This window comes from Nomascus leucogenys, chromosome 14 (genome assembly GCF_006542625.1).
Source record: "Nomascus leucogenys isolate Asia chromosome 14, Asia_NLE_v1, whole genome shotgun sequence".
NCBI lineage: Eukaryota > Metazoa > Chordata > Mammalia > Primates > Hylobatidae > Nomascus > Nomascus leucogenys.
This window is the reverse complement of record NC_044394.1, coordinates 73,063,090-73,082,686: the sequence shown is the minus strand read 5'-3', so window position 1 is coordinate 73,082,686 and position 19,597 is coordinate 73,063,090. Positions and strand designations below refer to the sequence as shown.

The 19,597-nt window shown below is 47.1% G+C and overlaps 1 protein-coding gene and 1 long non-coding RNA gene across 6 annotated transcripts in view; one reads left to right on the top strand and one right to left on the bottom strand.

Moving 5' to 3' along the window:
• The window catches only part of LOC105737558, a 31,045-nt gene extending 22,065 nt beyond the window's left edge, over positions 1 to 8,980 (top strand). Inside the window, exons 4-6 of the long non-coding RNA XR_004033317.1 lie at positions 949 to 1,268; positions 4,918 to 5,090; positions 7,432 to 8,980. This is a non-coding gene — a long non-coding RNA (uncharacterized LOC105737558). The remainder of the gene's footprint in view (positions 1 to 948; positions 1,269 to 4,917; positions 5,091 to 7,431) is intronic.
• Positions 1 to 19,597, bottom strand: part of PAX8 (paired box 8) — a 62,728-nt gene that overhangs the window by 41,872 nt on the left and 1,259 nt on the right. The window lies entirely within an intron of this gene.

The following is a 19,597-nucleotide window of genomic DNA, read 5'->3' as shown; positions in this document are numbered from 1 at the left end:
CACAGTCTTTCCTGCTCTGGGTTTGCATCCCTGCCCTCAGTGTCTCCCAGTTTCCTTGCTTTCTTTTATTTCCCTCCTGATTGCTGCCTCCCCAGTTCTTACCAGCTCTCTGTCCCAGTCCTTTCCTGTCAAAGATGGCAGACTCCTCCAATGCCACCGCTCCCCTACCCATCCGCCCGGAGTCTTCCCTTCTCTCTTCCTCCCCGCTGGCTCTTTAGGCCATCCCCCTTCCCTGCATAATCTTTATTGCTTGCATGACTGCTCAGGTTCTTTATCCCATCTTCCCCTTAAAGGCATTCGCAGCTCCGCTGTTATTCTTGTATTAGCATTGAACCCATTAAAGCTAATTTGTTTGCCCTAATCTCCATTTATTTTTCCCTAGTTGATATTAGATTTCCCTTTCTATTGCTCCAGCATGATTTTCTCTTTGTCTTCCTAATGGTCTACCCCCCTCTCTCTTCCTCTATTAATCTGGTTGGCTTCACTGTGTGGTTTCAAGGCCTTTCTCCGCCTCCCCCAGCCCTTAGATTAACCCTGTCACCTCCCTCCCAGGAAGGGCTTCAGTGTGTGGATTTCTAGGGATGGAGCTGCTTCAAATGTCAATAGAACTCTAAGCTCCTTAAGAAAAGTACTTCTTGACATGAGGCCCTGCCTTTTCCTGGAGCCAGGCTGGAGGCCTTGGGAGCACAGGGGCCAGAGAGCTTGAGGAAAGTGGGACACACATGGGCTGCTCTGAGCCCGAAGGTCACCAAGTCCAAGGGTTCCCTGGGTAAGGTTGCCTTTGGTGCTGTCTCAGAGATTTCTGGAGGTCTCTTCACGCTGTCTTAGATCCTATAAATTATATTAGCAATATAAGATATATAAAGTAACAGCAGATAAGCCACTTTCTCCCTCTGAGATTGGGCACTATTTCCCAAGCAGGGGACTCCCTTCCTTTCCTTCCTGCAGGAGTGACGCTCCCCCTCTGTGGATGTGGCTTTGGGTATGGCTAATCCACACCCTGCAATCTGGCCTTCAGAAGCCCAGTGAGAGAAGCCTCCCAGAAGCAACCTTCCAGAACCTTCTCCATCCTCCCACTGACCTCCCCAGCCCCTGTGCTCTCTTTGAATCTCATTGTCAAGTTCTTTCCCCAGACGCCTGGCTCCTTGAGGGGAGGTGCAGCTTTTATCTGACCATGCAGGCGTGCTTTGCAGTGGGTAGAGCAGTGCTTTCCTCCTCCCAGCTGCACACTGGAATCACCTGGAGAGTCCAGAAACTTCCTGCCTCAGGTCAGTTCAGTCAGAATCTGTTGGCATAGCATCCCTGAATCTGCATTTTTAAAAATCTCCTCTGTTGATAGCCTAGGGTTTATATCTACTCTGTGAATGTCAACATTTATCGAAAGCATTAATTGATTAATCATGCACTTCTAGTCAGGGGCTGCAAATGGAGCTTCCCAGTCCTCCCTGCAGATTTACTAGAGGTCATTCTTCCCAGATCCTTCCCACTGAACTTCCTAGACACTTGCAGACTCTTGGCATCACACACCAGGGCTATGGAAGGGCCCTCTGGGCCGCAGAAGGAAGGTCCAAGGTCTCTGCGTTTGAGGAGGGAAACAGGCAAGGCAGGTATGGCAGCACCTGCCGAACAATGTGTTTAGATGCTTAGCGACTGTACAGGTTAATGCGCTACACCCTCAACTCCCCCTGAGGTCAGAGGCCTGTGGCTGTTAATGCTTTTTTTTAATGGGTTGATATTAAAGCAATTTTCAGTACATTAGATTTCAATTCAGTGAGCACCCACTCTGTGTCTAATAATATTCCAGGCTGTGTGTATGTGGGGTGATGGTTTCTGAGTAGAAGACAGTCCTTGCCCTTGAGAAACTTACAAGTTAATAGTCCCTGACATGTTATAGAAACTTAAAGCTTTCCAACCCATTTACATGCACTATCTCCTTCAATTCCGTCCACAGGTAGCTCCGTGGAATATCTGTGGAGGTGTGTATATGGGTGTCTGTGTGAATGTGTGTATGAATGGGTGGGTGTGTGCATGTGTGAGTATGTGTGTGTGTTGGGGATGAGGATGGATAGTAAAGGACATAAAGTACTCGTAGGTTCTACAGCTCAAAGTTATAATGCTATAAATGTGAGTTTAGTGGGCACTGATTTAAAAATCACCCAGAGATGGGTAAGGAGGGAAATAGTTGGGGGGGGGGGTGAGAAGAACCCCTGCTGAGGGCAGGAAACCATGAGAGGTAGGTATCGAGGAGGGGGAGAAGGGGGAACAGGAAGGAAATAACAGCTGTAGCTGGGGTGACTGCAGAGACTGAGAGGCCAGAGGAATGAGGGAATATTGAATATAATGAAGTCACATAAAGATGCCTCCCTCACCAGGACAGTTGAACTAAATGACCTCTAAGTTTCTTTTGAAGCCTGGATTCTTTGCTTCTGAGATCTTAACTAAGATACAACCTGAGGGGCTTGACTAGCTTATGGAGGATGCATTTGTAAAGGGTGGGCTTTAGCCTGAATTAGGGCACATTTAGAGAGAGAGAGAGAGAGAGAGTGACTGTTTTGTGTGTGTGTGTGTGTATGTGTGTGTGTGTGTGTGTGACTGTGTGTGTGAGTTGCAGAGTCTTCAGGGTGGGGGACTGAAGGAGGGCCTGGCCATCCTGGGGACCATAACAGGTAAGAACAAATGAAGGGGAACCGCCTTTTTGAGCGACACACAGGAGCAAAATCTGTGACAAAACCGTGCATCTGTTGTTTCCACACCTGTCGACAGCAGGCACCATGGCGAAGGAGATTACCTACTCTAAAGGCTGCCCTCACTGCTGCAGAAGAAAAGGGGAAGGGACAGAGGCCAACAGACGCTGCCTGCAGGCTGCGGTTTCTGGAGAGGAAACAAGGGGTGCTGAGAATTAGGAGGCCTAGGTTCTGCCCCCTCTGTGACGATGCCAGTCTGTGCCTCAGTTTCTTCATCTGGCTTGACAGAAGCAGATGATCCTTCCAGTCCTAATGTCTACAACTCTGGGACTGCCCTCAGCCAGGGAACAGAGGCCAGAAACCCCCAGAAGCTGGTACAGAATGAGCTCTAGAGGGAAACATTGAGTAAACTTCCCATGTGACAAACACCAGGGGTGACACTGGGGGTGCCATAAGATGAAAGAAGGTAGCACACAGTGGGGCCTATGGGCTGCCACATGACTTGCATGGTGACAAAGTGGGCTGCCACGGCTTACAGACTATGAAGGTGGATGTGCTCAGTGTCTACGGAGTGGCAGAGTTGCAAGGCACACTTCTGAGAGGATCCTTGACCAGGAAGGAGAGGTGAGCTGTCTAATGTCACAGACTCACCTCATGGCAGAACCAAGAAAGAACCTCAGCATTCTGACCTAATCCGTGTCTTAGCCCTTTGAGAGCTTAGTGGCTTCTTGGCTGGGGCCATGTTGGTAGAGTGGAGGAAGAAAGTGGTGAGGTTTGCGCAGAACATGTCCTGAAGCAAGGCATGCCCTGAAAGATTGTAGGTTTTCACTCTTTCGCTCAGGCTGGAGTGAAGTGGTGCAATCTCGGCTCACTGCAACCCTGCAACCTCCGCCCTGCCCAGGTTCAAGCAATTCTCCTACCTCAGCCTCCCAAGCAGCTGGGATTATAGCCGCCCACCGCCATGCCCAGCTAATTTTTGTATTTTTAGTACAGACAGGGTTCCGTCATGTTGGCCAAGCTAGTCTCGAACTCCCGACCTCAGGTGATCCACCTGCCTCGGCCGCCCAAAGTGTTAGAATTACAGGCATGAGCCACTGTGCCTGGCCAATTTTAGGTTCTTGTATCAGCTTGTTTGCTTGTCCTTTTTGTTTTCTTAAGTGTTTTTTATTCTTTGTAAAGAGGTGATTTTGCTATGATGCTCAGGCTGGTCTTGAACTCCTGGGCTCAAGCAATCTTCTGGCCTCAGCCTCCCAAAGTGCTGGGATTACAGGTGTGAGCCACCATGCCTTGCCTTTTCTAAGTGTTGAACCTGGACTTTAGGCTCTCTTTGGGCGATTCTGGCTTGGGAGAGGGAGTCCCTTTCTCTGTTGGAGCAATAGGAAAGGCTCTGGAGAATGGATGTCACCTTCCCCTTCTCTTTCTGTCAGCCCCAAATCAGAGCTTCTGCAGCAGTGTTGCTCAGACCCAAAGCAGCTGAGGGTCAAGTCAGAGCTGGGTGGGGACTGAAACAGACTAAGGACACACAATACTTAGGTGTTATGAATTGAATAGTCCCCTCCGCTGTCTCCACCCACCACCCTAGTACCTTGGAAACAAGGTCTTTGCAGATGATCTAGTTAAGGCGAGGTCATTAGGGTGGGCCTAATCCAATATGATCAAGTCCTTGTGAAAAGGGGAGATTTGGATACAGAGATACAGTGAGAAAGCCATATGAATATCAGAGTTATGCTGTCACAAGCCAAGGAATGCCAAAGACTTCTAGCAAACCACCAGGAGCTATGAGAGAGGCACAGAACAGATTCTCCTCCAGCCTCAGAATGAAACAATTCTTCTGACCCCTTGATTTGACACTTTTGGCTTCCAGAACTGTGAGACAATAAATTTCTATTATTTAAGCCCTCCAGTTTGTAGTACTTTGTCACTGCAGCCCTAGCAAACCCATGCACAGATCAATAGAGTTTTAGGGCTTTAGCCCTGAATTTCACACAGCAGGCTTGGGCAGCCCCTGGAGGCCGCCGTCCTAGGGTAACTGGCTGCCCCTCCAGTTCCCTCCAAATGACTCTTAAGTATAAGGCAGGTTCAGTCAGTCAAGTAGAGGGTAAAATCCTTTCTAACATCTTACCCTCTTTTGGTGAACCTGTTTATCTTGACATTACTACCCTTGCTACCATCTTGTTCATCACCTTGTTCTCCATTTGTGATCCTTGCATCATGTGGCAATTTTTTTTTTCAGTGAAAGAACATCAGTGTATCAGCACGCAAAGATTCCAAATGCCAGGCTGGATTCCCTCCAATTGCCAGGACCTCCAGGCTTCTCCTTTCAAGAACTTTCTGACCCTGGATCCAGTCTATATGTTGGTTATAAACTCACCTGACATCCACAGGGCCCTTCCAAAGTACTGTCAAGTAAGTGATTCTTAAATTTAGTTCAATAAACACCAGTTGTTGAACTTGGTTGCATCCAGGATTGGTTTTCACAACAATCCCATGAGGTACGTAGGGCTGGCACTTTGCCCCATTTTATAGATAAAGATGCCATCTCGGAGGCTCAAATGGCCTGTGCACAGCCAGTTAGGGGCAGACCTGAGACTGCATTCAAATCTGATCTGCTTCTACCCACAGCCAGATGAGAGATCTCTGGGAGGAGGAGGCACAGTGCAAAAAGAAGGGCTGTGCCCCCAGCAGTCAGGCATGAGGGACTCCACATGGGAAAGACTGGGGTGGGCTGTAGATCAGTGTTTCTTAAATGCTGATCATAAAAAAATCCCTGGGAGCTTGTGAAGGATACAGATTCCAGGGCTCCACATTTGCTAAGAAAAATCCCAGGAGGTTCTGATATAGATCACACTTGAGAAACACTTATCTAAAGCCAAGAAAGGAAGAAGAAGAAGAAAGAGAAGGAGAAGGAGAAGGATAAGAGGAAGAAGAAGAAGAAGAAGAAGAAGAAGAAGAAGAAGAAGAAGAAGAAGAAGAAAGAAGAAGAAGAAGAAGAAGAGGAGGAGGAGGAGAGGAGGAGGAGGAGGAGGAGAGGAGGAGGAGGAGAGGAGGAGGAGGAGGAGAGGAGGAGGAGGAGAGGAGGAGGAGGAGAGGAGGAGGAGGAGAGGAGGAGGAGGAGAGGAGGAGGAGGAGGAGGAGGAGGAAGAAGAAGAAGAAGAAGAAGAAGAAGAAGAAGAAGAAGAAGAAGAAGAAGAGGAAGAAGAGGAGGAGGAAGAAAGTAAGGAAGGAGAGGAAAAAAGAAGAAAATAAAGATCCATGTAACAAATACTTGTGAAGCACCTAGTATATGTCTACTATGTGCTAGATACTGTTTGGAGTTGTATTCCCAGTCTGCAGGAATTACAGGAATCTTGTAATCTTTTATCCTCACAGATGCTCTCACCCTAAATCTGACCAATCACCCTGCCAAGTCAACACCCAGCATCCACTAGGAAGGTCCCTTGTTGGTTCAGAACTCCCCAGGCGTGCCAGTGTTTTTTACTCCCAGTGCTCATTGCTGCTCAACCTGGCTATCTGGCCTTCAAGCATAGGCTTCTGTGCCTGCAAGATGCCCCTAGGACCAGGCAGGTATACCAGTGGGGCAGCTCTGGCCTCAATGACTGCATCAGGTTCCTTCAAAGACTGCATTTCTTGTTTTCTCAGTTTCCTCATTGCCAATTATTATAAAGAAAATAGAAAAGTAATTACAGCAACATCATGGGAAAGGATCAGGTGTATTTCATGTTGGAGAAACTTCATATACAAAACTCAAATGTGCAAGTTGGATCAACCAAGGAAGCAATAAAAAATGTTGTTGGAGAATTAGGTGAAAACGAGCAGCCCAGATATTTGTAGAGTCCTCATTCCTTATGTAGGATTTTGTGTAAGGTGCTGGGGATAGAGAGAGATCTGGAAGGGTTCTTGTTCTTTTCTAGCTCAGAGGCAGGTTGTCACTGTAAGAAGCTAAGTGACATTTGTTGGAACAGGTACTGAGTACCCAGGGAGTGGAGCAGAGCAGGTGCAGTGGGGAGTCAGACAGGATGGTCACTAAAGGTGGAGGGTGTCTAAAAAGGTCTCAGGAAGGAGGTGGAGCTTGACTGTGTCTTTGTTAAGGGAGTGGGAGTGGGAAGGGTGTTCCAGGCAGCTGCACTGAATGGGCAGAGACACAGAGGTGAGAACGTACATGGTGTATTTTGGAAACAATGACTAGTTGGCTGTAACATGGGTTTGCATACGGAAATAGTGGGAAATAGGCCACGGAGGTAGGAGAAAGTCTTCTCGGATTGTACATCAGCAGTTTGCCTGAAAATGCTTGTTAATGATTGGATTAAAAGGAAGTGCAAGGAGAAATCTGATTATTTTGGAAAATCACCAGGCTAAGTTTGCCTGAAACAGAGCCAAGAGAGGAGAGAAACCAGAACATTTTGATAAAGCGAATAACCTAGCTATCACAGATTATTGCCATGGCTTTTCCACTTAATAAAAGCACCTCAAAGCCTGAAGACAACAGAGTCAGTAGGTATGCAGCTGTGGCAAGAAAGCCAAGAAGGATATGAAAACTGCCAACAACAGAAGCGTAAGGTCAAGCCAGGGGAGGATGGAAGTTTCATGTACAAGTGAATAAAATGCCCTAAAACATATATATCGAGTGCACTTTACTCAGATGTTCTGATGGCACATTGGAATTAACACCATAGCTTAGCCTGTCTTGTCAACCCTCGCAGCTGGGCTGAACCCTGCCCATGTTCCCATTGCTGTCTCCTTCACCCAGGGCTGACTGCTGGTGCCTGGAACCTGCACACCCTCCTGGGACTCTGCATCTCTGCTGGGGATGGTTTCTCCTCTGAGCCACCTTAAGGAATCCCACCCTGACCCGGTCACAGCTCAGCATGCCTCCTTCTCCTACTTGCTCAGCATTTTGTGTCTATCTAGACTGAAGCATTTGCTTTCTCTCTGTGATTGTGGTGAAAGTTCAGTTTGCTTTCCTCTCTCTAGAATGTCAGCATGAAGGCAGAGGCATGGTCTCCTGAGTTCCATAACCCCAAAGCCTAACTCCCTGATGGCCACACTGAGAGGCTCAGTAGACATTGACTTACTAAATTGAATAGTTGAGTAATAATGCTCTTTGAAATAATTTGGAGTTAGATCTTGAGCCTTGTGTGGCCGGGGATGCGTGATTGGGTGAGGGCACATCATAAAAACTAAAGGTAACTGAGCATGCCAGCGGTTGGGGTAAGAAGTTTTCGTGGAGCACTCCAGACACAGAGGCAGCAAAACCCAAGTGCCAGGAAGTCAGAGTGAGAGAGTGAAGGGGCACTGAGTGCTTCTTTGGGAGCTGGATCAAAACCTGAGATGATCTGGCCACATGATGCAGACTGAGCACACACTTGGGAGAGAAATGGGCCAGGAGGAGAGGAGAGAGGTTCACCACAGGACAGTGGATGGCTGGGAATAGAAGCCCTCCCCATGGTGGACCAAGAAGTCTGTGAAGCTGAGAGAAAGACAAAAGAAATCAAGACTTCTGTGGGTAGCTGGGATGGAAACCTCAGGAGTGACAGGGTCTTTAAAGGAAATCTCAAGGAGGGCATCATGTTCCTGGTGTGCTCCAGGGATGCTGAGTAAGAAAAGACCACCTTTTCTGTGTGTGTCTTTACTCTGCCACAAGGCACCTGGGCTCCTAAATGACCGACACACATGTGCTATACTGGAGCCAGGAAAGAAGGGTGTTTTGTTGGGAAAGTCAAGGTGAGAGGAGGTGCCCAGGACTTGGCTCCTTTCTTTGAAGGGTGACAGTGTAAATTCTCCATGCTGGGGATCCTCATGATGGATAGAGGCATGTCGATCTCATCATTTCACAGAGTGGGGAGCTATGGCCACAACGTGCCTATCACACAAGTCCAGCCTCACGTCAGCTGGACACCAGCTGTCCTGACACTTGTCAGCACATGGGGCACCCGGAAATTCACGGTGTTCTGCAAAGAACGCCACAAAACAGTGAGCTCAACTTCTTGAAAATCATAATATGTTGCTAAGTCCAATCCCAGATCCTAAAAATAATATGAGGTAGTGGCCATTGAACAGAAAAAAATAATTACATCTTAAACTTGAAGATAAGTACAAGTGTAGCTTTTCCTACCACTGTTGTTCAGTTTTATTATATTGACGAGCACCTCTGCCCACCCTATGGGGTAACACTGTTTGCGAATCACTGATTTATGAAAGTTATATAAATATTGGCTGATCAAATGTACAAAATATGCATGATGGCATCATATTGTGTATAATAGTGACAAATGCAGTTCATGTGGGTGGAGAAACAAGCTCGGTGTTGTGGTCTGTGTTCACACTTCTCCGTTAGAGTGTAGTAGACAGAGCATGCCTGAACTGCCTGGGACTGAGGGGTCTCAGGCACAGAGTGGTCCAGGAATTCTGAGCGAGGACAGAATGTTACAGAGAATATCCTGAGCTGAGCAGAGAGGCCTGCCCATGCTAGCTGGCAGCCACCTGCCTTCAGTGCTTCATTCTTGGGGGACCTCGAGGCCAGTTCTGGAGTGGATGAGTCCTGCCGCTACTGCTGCTGCCCACTTGGTAGCTCTGTCCTCATCTGGGAAGAGCCACTGTGAACCCCAGAGACCTAGTGGTGCTAGGGGCTGATGCAGGCAAATGACTGGCTGCCCCTGGATTTTATGTGAAAACAAGAATGCTGGACCAAAAGGTCTCTACAGGGCTCCATGACTACCCATGACCCGTAATTTCAGTGAGGGGCTAGTGGCCAGGAGGGGCTCATGGTTGGACACTGGTATTCCTCTACTCAGACCTTAAACCACAAGTTGGAAGAACAGGGAGGTCACATGGCAGTGACCTCATGCCTAAATAGATGCACAGCACAGAGCAGATTCCTGGATAGCTTACACCCTACTTTCCCCAGTGCATCCATTATGACTTCCTTTCTAGCAACTGTTGGGTACAGCCGGGACTCATCAATCACACCTGTAACTTCCCAGCTGCATTTCTCAGGGTCTCTGAGAGCAGGGTCTTCTCTGGTCTTTTTAAATCACCCACAGACTTAGGACAGTCTTCTGCACATACTTGTACATTTTAAAGGTTTATTTTTAGTATGTTTATGTGTGCGAGATGGGGAATATTGTATTCATGTGTCCATGTATATGTCTGTAAGTACTGTGGTCTGTGTGTGTAATTGGGTATGAGTGTGTGTGTCATATAAATACTGGGGACTAGAGTGAGGACAGCCAGGTGTCCAGGCTATAAGATCTAAGGAGGCACTTGCTCTCAGGACCAACACTGCCCTTGCATGAGCCCGAGAGGGAGAGCCTCCTTGAATTTTGCACCCTGAGTGCCTTCCTGCTTCACCCTAATCCCCCCCTGGTTGTCTATATGTTTGGATGTGAGTGTTGTACATATGCTGTGTATGTGTGTGCATGCATGTGAGTGTGCATGGGTGTGTGTCTGTATGTCTCAGCAGCTGTCACTGGGCTTCCCAGTCCCTGTCAGCAGGCGAAGGAGGCCCCTTCATTTCCTTGGATCCTGCTTATGCAGCACAGGCCACTGCAAAGGCTCTCTGGGTTGGGTCAGCCCTTACTCTAACTTATCATGCCCTGGAAGTCACCACAGGGTCATGGAAAGAGTCCTGGTGATGAGATGGAGTGTCTGCTCTGCCACAAGGGCTGTGGGACCAGGGTCGGGCCATACCTCTCTGGGTCTCAGTTTCCTCACTGGCAAAATGTGGTGACAGAATCTCATCTGTGAGCCCCCTCTAGCCTTGAACAACTCTGGATCTAGGTAGGCCAGCATAATGAAAGCCTATGAAGCTTCTGAGATGTGCAAGGCATACATTCTCCCAGGTACTCAAGTAGCTCAAGTCTGGAAGCTGAGAGCCACAGAGATCAAGCCTTCTCCAAAAATTGGACTGCAAGGCATGCCATACAAACAGAGTGCTAGGAGACCTTGGGGAGGTGGGGAAGAGGAAGAGGAATCATGGACAGCTTCACGGGTAGGTGGCTTTGGAGCTGGGATGGGTGAGGACAGCTGGAATGTGGGCAGCACGTGACCAAGTGCTTTGCAGGCATGGCATGGTCCCCAGCCAGGCCCTGAGGAAAGGAGAGTCTCAGGACAGCAGCTATGTCACTGTAAGCAGGACCCTTGAAAGCAGGTGCCACCTGCAAAAGGGGGAGCCCTGAGGCCCAGGCAGGCCTGTCACAGTGTGGGGCACCTGTCTAGACAGCCCCATGGCCAGCAGTGGGGGTGGGCCATGGGCCATGGGGACCTTCCTGGTATAGGGTACTGCCATGTCCCCAGGGAATATGGGGGGCCCAGGATGGTCCCCAAGGCTCGAAGGACCCAGGTCTTGTCATACTGCCAAAGAGATGTAAGGCCTAGAGAGGGGAAAGTGTGCATATCTGTGAAGGCATGGAGCCTAGACATTGGAAGTGTCCAATAAGCATTTTCTTTTGGCAGAAGTGTCTCCATGGCACTTTTACCTACAGCCCTGCCACATTTTGTCACAAACTGTCCAGCAGCCCTGAGATGGAGCCCCAGTGTAGACCGTCATGGAGCACACTGGCTCTGAAACAATGAGGGCCAGACTCGAGAAAGCCAGATGGGGTTTGTCTGTCAACAGCCACAACATAGTTGTGCTGGGGTGGCTGCTCAAGATAAATGACCTTTGGTGCTCCTGCCGAACGGGTTGTTAGTGTTCAGTCCTTTTCCTACCACTGAGTTGTTTTGTCTGATCACTCTTCCTCCTGGTTCTGCGGGTCTGCCTTCTTGAAAGGGAAGAGCAAGACTCCAGCTCCCTGCCTTGTAGAGGTGCCTTCTACCCTGCTCAGTGTTGAAGCAAAGGAGCAAAGCAAAGCTTAAGTTAGAGATTTGGTGCTCAGCTAATCACAGAGACTTTTAAATGTCAACCAGGGTTTGCTATCAGGCCAAAGCTGGATTATTATTACCCAAAGTAGAAAATTGTGAGACAGAGGCAGGTGGGGAGGGAGGGAGAGAGGAGAAAGAAGAAGGCAGAGGATTCGTGGATTTAATTTTTTTAAAATAAATATATGATTCAGTGTCAATTAAAAACAAGTACTCCAGGCAAGTCTTCCTGCAGTCCTGTCTTAGCCACACATGCAGCATAACTGCAAACCCACTTGAGCTCATTTTTGCTCAAAGACCAATTCTATTAAACCCTTAGAATGTTCTGGATTTCAACATTTCAACACACAGCCCACAGACAGCCATTCTTTCAAAAGCTTAGTGTTTTCCCTATAAGTGTGTTTTCTGGTAAGGTGAACTAAGGCATCCTTTTCCATTTCAGGCTGTGGTAACAGCAGATAACAGCCGCAGAGGTCATAGCCAGCACTTTCCATGCGTCCCTTCATTTAATCCCAGTACTCCTAGGTGGTACATCTATTATTTTGTCCACATGAAATATTAAAAAGTCTGTCCTAAATTTTAAATGGAACGAAGTACTGGGTTTCAAGTTACTAGTGGCCGTTTCACAGGAAATACTACAACAATGGGACTTCGGGAATGTGTTCTGAAGACTCTGCTCGTTGGTGACTACTACGTGGAGCACAGGAAAGTGTCTTGAGTGGCAGCTATGTGCCAGATGAGGAGACAGGTTTTACTCACATGACTCCCCAGAAGCCCTGCAGCATCCCCATATTTTATAAAGATGAAGTACAAGCCCAGAGAGACAACTGACTTGACTAAGTTCACACAAAAACAGCAAGGTCTGGGCCAAGACGGAAGCCTGGGCTTTGCCTTCTTCTGCCTGCAGGGCAGGGGCTTTCATCCTGGCTTCATGCTGATTTCAAAAGCCTCTCACTCTCTTGACACCTCATGGCCCCTGAGTTTATCCCAAGAATAATAGTTCTACTGTCCTCCTGGAGATGCCGAAGAATCAAAACTGCAACACACAGAGGGCCCGGGTGTGCACCAACACTGTAGTACACACCGATGACAGCAGATTAAGCCATTTTTCTCCTAGGTGCGTCACCCAACCAACTCCTGGACCCTTCTGCTGTGCTGCCCTGAGAGTCACAATATGTCCTAGTGGACTAATTAGCACTAACTACCCAGGTCACCCCAAGGCCATTTAAGAAAACAAATAAAAAAGACAAAACCAATGAGTATTGTGGCTGAAGATGACGAAAAAAAGTTAAAAGCAGGGAGGAATGAATTATTTTTTCTTTCTCAATCTCTCCCGCTGCTTAAAACAAAGACAGGTTTTCATCTGAGAGCCTGGGAGCTAAGCAGCTACTTTCTACATGAAAAAGTGAAAACATTAAAATAAAATCCCTTTCTTTCAAGCTAACGTTCTAAAACTGAACCTCTGCAGAGGCTCCAAAAGAGAAATGCCTCGCTTTTAAGCCCCTGAGTGAGAGGGATCCTGAGGAAGTGGCAGAGGGGATGAACCTAAGCTTTGGGACATAACAACTGGTACCTCCAGTGGCCACCACTCCTAGCTATGCTGCCTGTGGATGGGCCCCCAGTGCTGGCCCCTAACAGCATGGGGAGGCCTCCCCAGCAACTCTGAAGCTATTTGCATCACATCCAAGATGAACCTAGGCAGGGAGGCTGAGTGTGCTTGGGAGATGCCAAGTTAGGGAAGTAAGTTCCCCAGGGTCCTTCAACTTGTGGTGCCTGATGATAGCTGCTTTTTTTCCAGTGCAGATGGAGACACAGCAGCCTTGGGGGGATATGTGAAAGTAAGGCCCCCCCTCCCTCTGCCTTTCCAACTGGCTGATCATCTCCTTCCTTCTCATAGCTACTTCTAGGGGAGGCATCCAGGCAGGAACCACTTCTCCATTTCACAGATGGGAAGACTGAGAACCATACTAGAAAGGGGCATATTTTAATTAAACTGGAGAGTGGGGAACACTGATCAGGAAAGCAAGCTGATAGACTGAAGGCCTTGCCTGTCACTGCCAGCATGGGCACTTGAGCCTTCTTATCAAGGGTTCTGATGGGAGTTTTCACTAGGATTCCAGGTTTCGATCATCTAGTAGCCGAGTTCTGATGAGCTGGACTTTGGGTGGTTGAGGTAGGGAGAAGTGGAAAAGGGAATTGGAGTCATATCAACCTCTTTGAACACCAGTTCCTTCCCCTCTCTTCTATAAAAATGTCAATAGCGATACCTGCCTGGCAGAGTTGTGAGAATTAAATGAGATGATGAATACATCTGCTCTCAGCACCACACCACATCTGTGGCAGTCCTCAGAGAGAAGAATCACAGTTTCCATTCATTGAGAGCTCACTAAGTGCCAGGTATGCTCAGCTCTTGTGCAGACGTTCTTTTTCTTTGGATGTAAATGTGACATGGGCAGAGCAGGAGGAGCTGTGAGGCTGGCTGGGCTGTCATAGGGATTGCCGGCGTCTTATATGGCATTCAGGACTATGGAGGGTCCACGGGAAGAAACACAGAAACAGAACCCAAGTATCCTTGGGGGACTCTTGGACTTTATTCCCCTTGATCTTAGACATGCCTCACAAAGAGATGCTGGTTTCTACCCAGACCCATTCCTGGGGAAGGACCCCCAAGCCAACCAAGGTAAAGCCCAGACTCAATGACATGAGTTACAGGTTTAAGACAGAAGCCTTCCCATGAAGATTTTTCTGGCCAGTGGCTTATATAAGAGAAATTTGCTCATCGTATTTCTATCTGGCCAAGGGAGGGGTCTAGAGGGGCTTTCAGCAACCCAAACAGTCTTGTCAGCCCTAACTCTGGACCTAAGGAAATAATTATGAATCCTCAATATCTATTTAAAAGTGTCATTACTGTAGATAAACAAAGAGGAGTGGATGCTTCTTCCTACTCCACCTCGCTGCAGAGAATCCATCCATCCCAGGATCACTGACCACTGACTGGATGAACTGGGATTGGTGTGGGAGAGTGGAGTTTTCAGGAGCCAAGAGACTCCTGGATTGTCATGCTCTGTACTCCTTCCCCACAAAAGGAACGTCTAGAACTCCTGCTGAAAGTAGTCATTGCCTGCATTTCCTAGGCAGAATGTGTTAGCTCCCTCCCCAGAAGAACCTGGGCGAAAGTGTCCCAATCTGCATTCAGGAAGAATCCCTCCCGCAAAGAACTCTACACCCTCTAAGAGAAGATAACATGAGGGCACATTCTCCTCTCTTAGAGGGTGTTTTCAATACTAAGTTCTATCTCTGAAGAGAATGAGGACCTGATAGGGGCCAGTGCACCAAGTTTTCAACTAAAACAAAAGCAAAACTAATCTGCAGTCTTGAAGGTGGGCTCGTTCATTACCCTGCCCCCACTTTTTAAAACATTTTTTTTTCTTAAATGAAACAGTTTCTTTTATCTTTTGGCTTCTCGCGTACTCAGAACCATAGAGCTCAAAGCTTCTCAGCTCAACGGAGAACTCAGCACTTCTTGGACTGATAAATAGAGCAGCTTTAAAATGCTTAGAACTGAAGACAGACCAACTGTGGCGAGAGAAAGTAAACACATCCATGCACCAGTCAACCCTAGCAAGCTCCTCACTGAGATTACAAACTGCAGTTCCTGCCTGAGCTGGAGAGGATGCTGGAGCAGGCTGGGGGACCAGAACCAAAAAGCAGCCCTGGCTTAGCTCTGGCTTAGGTAGTTGTGCCCCAGAAGAGCTGGGTCCTTAGAGAGTCTTCTTGGGGCCCGGTTTGGATGTTCCTAAGCATAGAAGACTCTGCCAGTGTGTCCTTCATTCGTTTCACATTTGAAAATGTACCAAGAGAAGTGGGAACCAGCTTTATTCTTTCTGATCTAGATGGGACTCCTTTCCCTTGCATTCAAGCTCTCTGTGTACAGGTGTAACTTGCCAGTGAGAGGCTTGGAATTTCTCACAAAATAGAATGTGATAACGACATAATTTGATATGAATATTTGAGGAACTTTATCTATGGACAATATCTACTTTAAACATCCCCCTCCCCAAGTCACACACACAAATTGTTTTTATGAGAGCCAATTAATAAATGCTAATTCATTCAGGCATATCTTCACTAAATTACTGTTTCATTTAATTGCAGGGGAATTTTCCATTACTAAACTCTCCCTTGCTGATTTTTTTTGCATTATTTATATATTCTTTCAATTTCACTAATAGTGAGGTTGGTATGTGATATTATCTGATGTTTGTACGTCTTAAATTTATTTTTCATTTAAAATATTTCCTCATTCTTGCAGCTCCACATAATCTGGGAGAAACATCAATAAAAGCAGGTAAGATTTTACAATAAATGATTGAAAAAGGCACTGGCTGAAATTAACCTGACAGGAACACGTCCTGTGTGATTGTGTTTCTCTCATTCCAGACGTGTGTGTGTGTACGTGTGTGTGTCTCTATTTTGAGTTAATGTGGGAATGCTTTCCTATATCAATAAGTCACAAGTCGATCTATGAAAAGATTGTGCATACAAAATAGAGATGAAGATCACAGGGGCTTTAATAATAAAATAAACATAAACAACACTCGAATCTCTTTATAAATCCCAGAGCACAATGTGCGTTTTCTTACTTCCTTTTCATGGACCCCAAATAAAGACTTTGACAGCCAGATATCCAAGATCCGGATCAGCCAGCTTCCTAAAATTATGCCTCTTTTCTTTTTTAAGGTGTAGAAAAGTGGGGATATCCCATGGTGGTTAGGGGTTGCTTGGAGACTGTGGTAGAGATTTGGTGTTAACAAAAATGTGTTTTGAAAGCAGGATTTCAATTTTCTTATATTGAATGGCAAAGGTTCCGTGCACCTGGCTATCTTCATTTCTGAAATAAATGCTTTCATTTTATTCTCTCCAGCTACCTTCTCCTTTTCTTTCCTTTCCACTCCCATTGCCTCCTTTCAGTGTCTTTCTTTTTCTCTTTATTCTTTTACTCCTTTCTGTCTCACAGCAAAATGTTCTGGAGGATGTGAATGATTAAACTGTTTACTCCAAGGTTTAGGTACGAAAAAGGCATGTCACTGTAAGTAAAGTTTCACCTTTATACCCAACTCCATCAATAATTACAGAACAAGGATGACTATTAATAAATCTTTCTTACAATTGGCTCTTACAAAAATGATTTCATTTTTTCTGGGCATACCAAGTTTGACAGATTTTACTTTTCACAAAAATTATTTACACAGCAGAGGAACCTGCTCCAAAATGAAGGCAGCATATAAAGGGCCTTTGAGTGTATCCATAGGAAAATGAATACCTATAAAATGCATCTCAATAAATTAGAGATTTGAGGCCATAAATAGAACGTTTTGACATATTATATTAGTAGATGCCCTCTAATTTAAACCAAAGTGTCCCTTAATAATTAAAATTCCATGAGATCGATTTTTTATTTGGTTTCCTTCACTTCCTTTGTCTTCTTCAACAAAATTAGGCAGAGTCCTTTTGGGGGTAGACTGATAAAATTAATTAACTTTCCTTCCACCCCCCAAAAGTTCCAAATAAATGCTTCCAATAGACATCAAAAAAGTGTCAATTAGAAATAATTGCTTCTTATCAATCAGTGGAGCAATTAAAGTGACAAAGCTTAAAAAGATACTTATCTTAAAACTAATGCACAAGGTAGCTAAATTATCTCCTAATTAACTTGCATTGTGGAGGGTGAGGGGGATAGACCATCTTGAAACAAAGATGAATTGATGAACCCCAATACCTCTTTATGTTCCTCAAAGCTGCTTCCATTCCCCGAAACCTTATTTTCAACCCAGGCAGGAAAACTGGGAAGAAAACAGATCCTTTCCAAATGCATTTATTCCCCTTTCCTCAATTCTAAAACTAAGAGGAAGAAATGGGGCTTTAGATCTCACATCAGGGAAGTTAGAGACATCGTCGTCTGCCTTGTCTTATTTTACCACTTGAATGAACTATTTTCAGGACGGTGGGAGTGGGCTGCGACAAGTTATTTAAGATAACTTTTAATGACAGCCAGCCTGCTTGCTTTTACAAAACTCTCTTCCTCATTGGTACAGTATTGTTTTCACTTTAATATATATGGGGCATTTAATATTTCTTCTGCATCTTTGAATTTTTTTAAAAAAATGTTTTTGCTTTAGAGAATTTCGTCCCTGATGCAACAAAAATAGCGATTTTAAGGAACGTTCAGCCCATCGCTGACCTGCGCATGTTAGAATGATTCGCATTCAACATTCCTTCAGAATAAAGCTGTAGCAAAGACAATGTTAAGACTCTCTGCAAGGCAAGACCAGCCAACGACGAGGTGAGAGAGCCGTGGCAGGCTGGGCGGCGGAGGCCGCGCAGGAAAGTTTTTCTGAGCGTCTCCGGTTATTGGTAAGGGTGCGCTCGGCCTCGCTCCCGCGAAAAGCCGTGTGGCTGCCTGCGTCCCAGGCTCTGCTCAAAGAAAACTTACAGGGGAGCTCCCTAGGCACTGCGGAACTCGGGAATAGAGGTGCCTGGGGAAAAGGGGGAAGCTGCTAAAACCTGACAGAAAATGGGCTTGTAAAAACAGGAGGGGTCCGCTTATGAATTTAGCTCCAATTATAGACAACAGTGTCAGGTAAACTGATCAGAAAGACAGAGGGCCTCTCCCTCAGGTTCGCCGAGGGAGGGTTCAGAAAAGAAACAGGGAGTGCCTTCAGCAGTCTATGCTGTTATAGGCCATTTTCTTGTTTTAATAGCATTTAAATTAAACTATAAGAAGAAAGTCTTATCCTCCCTCCCTAGCCACTTTGTTTATTTGTTTTGGAAAGAGGGTAGAAGAAGAAGCCCCTCTGTCTTCCCGAAGAGAAGAACGGGGAAAAAAATTACCTGGTAGGTCCAGGGGCAGAGGGCTCTCTCCCAAAACCCAAGCGCGATTTGCATCCGAGCTAATGGGAAAGCGCGCATCTCATCATCTGGCACTGTTACTGATTAAAACTACAGTAAAAATAAATTGTGCCTTTTTTATTCTTTCCATACTCTATTCCAATTTACTGTAATAGAGTACTTCTAGAATGAAAATAAGTAGCCGAGAGAAAAAAAGCTCATCTGAGGGACGGGGACATGGTCTCATTTCTTGGGCAGCGACGGAGAGTAAGGGTCCAGCCCGGCCACAGTAAATTTGACTTCTGAGAGCACCCACTCCTCCTGCCACCGCCGGAAGGGTCAGGGGAAGGTCAGGAGGAAAGATGGACCTCCAGAGCCGAGCAGATGTGCCATTGGACCAGCTTGGCATGGGATTGGGCACCGGGCACTGCACATTAGGCCTCAGGGATGGTCCTGGCGATGTCTGGTATCGTACCACGGTTTGGCTAAAGATTAAGGGACTAAAACCTGATCCTGACCTTAGAAAGTGGCCTAGGAGCGCTCGTAGTTCCCGGGCGCGGACCGTAAAGAGGTGCCAGGGAGCTCTGCTCGGTCCCAGGGCTCGCCAACCCCGCCGCGCCGGGGAATGGCTGTGAGATCTCTACCCTGAGGCCCTTGAAGGGACCCCGCGCCTTCTAGGGGCAGCCGGACGATTCTGGCCCAGGTCTCTGAGGGGAATGGGGGCCGGGAGGGAGCATTCGTCTGCAGCTCTAGAGAGAACCCGAGTGAGAAATATTCCGGCGCCCCAGGGGTTCCCGCTCCCCTCCTAGTTGAGCCATGGCTCTGGGACTGGAGACTGCGCCGCACAGCCCGGGCCCCGCGGTGCGCTTGGCTAAATAGAGATCTCAGCCGCGCTCCGCGCCCGATCCGACCCTCTTTATTATAACAAATGTCCCGTTTGCAGAGCGGGACTTCATATTCGCGGAGAATTCATTCTGAAATATCGATTTCCTCTCACTTCGCCGGCCCAAATCGATAGCGATGCGCCCTGGCCCCATAAATCGCCTTCTCTGCGGCCGGCCAGACTCCATCCATCACTGCGGGCCGCGCTGCACCTCTGCCGCTGTCCACACTCGCTGCCCGCCGGGACGGCTGCACCCACCAGCCCCGACCCTGGAGCTCCTTCCCAG